A 3,715-nucleotide genomic window follows, 5' to 3' on the forward strand; every position below is an offset into this window, starting at 1 on the left:
TTCTTTTAAATATTTGCATCTTTAATAATAATATCAAAGCTTCATGCTTTGATATCATTATATTAAATGATATAGAGCCCACATCCAAATGCATGAGAGAAAAGAAGAGAACACATGAGAGTGACATCTGGATGTGCTCCATGCCCCATTCGAATGTTAGACACAAAGGGTGAGAAACCCATGTGAGTGACATCTGAATGGGTGGCCTCTCCATCTAAATGCTTCCCTAAGCCATCCGATTGCATCATGCCTCGTCCAAATGTAGCCAAGCCTCCAACACATTCGAATGGCTCAAGCCTTATTCGAATGCCTTAGGTTAAACACTACCATTTTCTTCCTTATACACTCGATCACACTCACATCACTTACACATAATACCCAAGCAACTTACACCTAACATCAACATTCAAATCCATTAAATCCCAAAACATTACATTATAATCAGATTAACATCAAGGCATGCAAAGTCATTCTCGAGTTCCAACGTTGGGTCACTAAATAAATTTACTAATTTTTTTCAAATGTCACAAATTAATCAAATATTCGCATACAAACAAATGTATAATCAATTACACAAATTAATCAAAATATAACTAAAACTCAATACTTCAATATATGCAAAATTTATATAAAATACATAAATAAAAATTACAAACCCAGATTTCGCAAATCCATATTGAAGAGGTAGTCGCTGGATGTTGGAGAAGGGAGCCGTCGCCACCGTTGCTAGAGTGCTGGTAGCCGGAGCTGCTGATTCTCCGGCGCAGCTACGCTGCTTCTTCTCACTGGATCTGGTTCTTCTCATCGCGGTTGCCCATTGTCACACTCTCTCTCTCCCACTCTCTCTTTCTCTCAAACCCACCACTCTCTCTCTCAAACTATCGCCCCACCACTTCTGCGAGCACTGTTGTCCCCCTTGTCGCGTACAGTGTTTGTCTTTCGTGGCCCCTTTGCCGCAAGCACCGTCCGTCATGCCCCTCCATTGGTCGCTCGCACTGTCTCACTCGGTCACCCCTCTCCCCCTCCCCCCCCCCCCCCCCCCACACACACGTCGCCTCTCGGACCGCCATTACCCCCCGCCAACTTTAGGATTGGGGGTAAGTGGGAATTCTAGCATGTACCCGTGCCTCAAGGCACAATATTCACCGTCACCACCAGTTCATCCGCCACAAAACTATCCATTCGATCATCTTCTGTCATGCCAGTCCTTCCTCTAGCTATGTTTTATTTTTATCCTGCAAATACCCATTTGTTTTAGTGAATCCAACCAAACCGAGCGCTTCACTTTTGATTCAATTTGGTAAATTAGAAAAACGAACCACTTCAGTGATAAATTATTAATATACATAGTTAGTTGGTTAGGTTGTGTATATTAATTAATAACAGAGAAACAAAGTATCTGTTTACAAATACAGGTTGAGTACTGGGGATTAATTAATTAATTAAATGAAGCAGTAATAAACTTTAAATTATTATCGTAAATGAAAAACGGAAGCTGTACTAAACATTTTCTTAATAATAATTGTTAAAAAAGGAAAAATTATTTCACAATAATCAAACCCCAGCATAGGCAGAAAAGGTAAATATAATAGACAAACGAACATCAAACTAAAATAAAATAAAGCCTCTGTAATCTGCTTCACTGTCGTCTCTCTCTTCTATCTACATAATTATGCATATAATATATATATGCATATGTGCAGTCAGGTTCTATCTGAGTGCTGAGAGGCCTCAAATTTGGTCGCTAACGACGCTACAGGCCGTGGGGTTTCAAATAATGCACAGAAGCGCAGAGGCGCAAAAACAATACGTATTACTTTAATAATATAATTGAGAGAGCCTATAGAATAAAAGGAAAATAACAAAAACAATCAACATTTGCAACATTTTAAGAGTAAATATAGACAAAAATTAGCAATGTAATGTATAAATTTATATGTAATGGTCTCAAGTCAACCAATGCATGAAAGTGAATTAATTTTTTTTTATTTTTCCTACATTTTATTTCCAAACAAACAAAAGGTAGAAGTGAGAAAAACCACAGCAAAATCATCAACTTACAAATAAACTGCATGTAGGAAAGCAGAGGATAAACACATGAAAAGCTTAATCCAATTAATATAAGTTAATAGAATCAGCTGAGCGGATGCTTTATTCTCTAAGATAAAGAGTATAATAAATCCTCCAGTTATTCCTAAATTTTCTCCAAACAAACGTATCAAAGGAAAACCACAAACAAAACCATAACACAAATAGTTTGATAGGCTCAGCTAAGTCAAAATTTATTTCCTCAGGTTTCTTTTGGAAGATAGATTACACGAAGTCCTCCAACTTTCCTACGCTTACTCGACAACCCAATATAACACTGAAAAACTGAAAGAACGGTAAGCAGAAAGGAATTTTGAGACTGGACAAATGCAAAGGATTCAATAAGTTTCAGTTTGGATAGACATTTTCCAAGATAGAATAGACCAAGCATGGCAGCAGAATCCACAATCAAAAGCAACAAAACATAGACCAAAGAGAAAAACGGTTAGGGTTGAGCGAGGATACCTCGAGGCCTGAAATGCGGTCCCAGCGGGAGAGGCACTCGACGGCGGCGTCCTCAAACAGGTTCTGGTGGAGAGAGAGCTTCTTGAGGCCGGAGAGATGACCAATTTGAGGGTCCAAAGCAGAGAGGCGATTGGTGGTGAGGTCCAACTCAGTGAGACTCGGAGGGAACTCCACCGAGTTTAGATCGTGGAGCTGGAAGCTGGTGAGGTCCAGCACCGTCGTCGCCGATAGATCGTCATCCTCCGCCTCCGCCGTCCGATGATGGGAGCCTTCGATCCTCCTCCTCTTCCATTGAACGAATGAATTAACGTTTCGTGAGAGAAGGAATCTTGAAGACGAAGCTTTTCTTCACGCATTTATACGGGGAGAACGACGGTGCAGTCGACACACGCATACTGGGTTTGATTCATCGATTCCATGATTTCCATCCTCGCGTCTAGAACCTGCAAGCGTGGATGTCCAAATAACCAAAAAAAAAAAAATAGATATGTCCAAATAACCCCAACAGAGAAGCAACATACAATTCACAGGGGCGGTGGAGGGGCGCAAGTCTTGCCGGAGCGCTGGCTATGCCGGGGGTGGCCGAGTTCTTCTTGATCTTTGCGTTCTTTGAGGCAGCGGCTGTCTACTGCGACGGCTTTAAATATAGCAGCGAGGAGGCCACGATGGAGCTTCAGGCAGCGGAGAGCTTTGAGTGGAGTATGAGAGGGGCTGGAGAGGGGTGGGAGGAAGAGAGAGAGAAAGAAAGAAGGGGGCTGGAGACGGGATGGGTGGGAGGGAGAGGAAGAAAGACAGAGGAAGAGGGGGAGAGACATTGAGATGGCTGTGCACTTGGGCGGGAAAAATTTCAATCCTAGCCATCAAATATATCAGGAATGATCCCAGCCGTTAAAATGTCTCAGGTGAGACATTTTTCAAAAATCATCCTGTTTTATTATATAGATATATAAATTATATACCACTAATTTTCAGAATTATATTTTTATATTTTTTAATATAGAAAGAAAAATATTAATTAATTTATTATTTTTTAAAAGAGTAAAGGAATAAATTAATTGAATTAAATTAACTAAATTAATTTATTAAAAATAAAAAAAAATTATATATTTTTTAAAATTATTAAAATTTTGTAAAATTTATTTTTATTTTTTTAAATTAAATT

The 3,715-nt window shown here is 39.4% G+C and overlaps 1 long non-coding RNA gene across 1 annotated transcript; it reads right to left on the reverse strand.

The window, feature by feature from the left end:
* Positions 1–1,056: 1,056 nt before the first annotated feature.
* Positions 1,057–3,320, reverse strand: LOC127811900 (uncharacterized). The gene is made up of 3 exons (XR_008025798.1): positions 3,075–3,320; positions 2,554–2,996; positions 1,057–1,235 (listed from the first exon to the last, which is right to left on the reverse strand). It is a non-coding gene; the product is annotated as an uncharacterized LOC127811900 (long non-coding RNA).
* Positions 3,321–3,715: the final 395 nt, after the last annotated feature.

This window comes from Diospyros lotus, chromosome 10, assembly GCF_014633365.1.
Source record: "Diospyros lotus cultivar Yz01 chromosome 10, ASM1463336v1, whole genome shotgun sequence".
Classification (NCBI taxonomy): Eukaryota; Viridiplantae; Streptophyta; class Magnoliopsida; order Ericales; family Ebenaceae; genus Diospyros; species Diospyros lotus.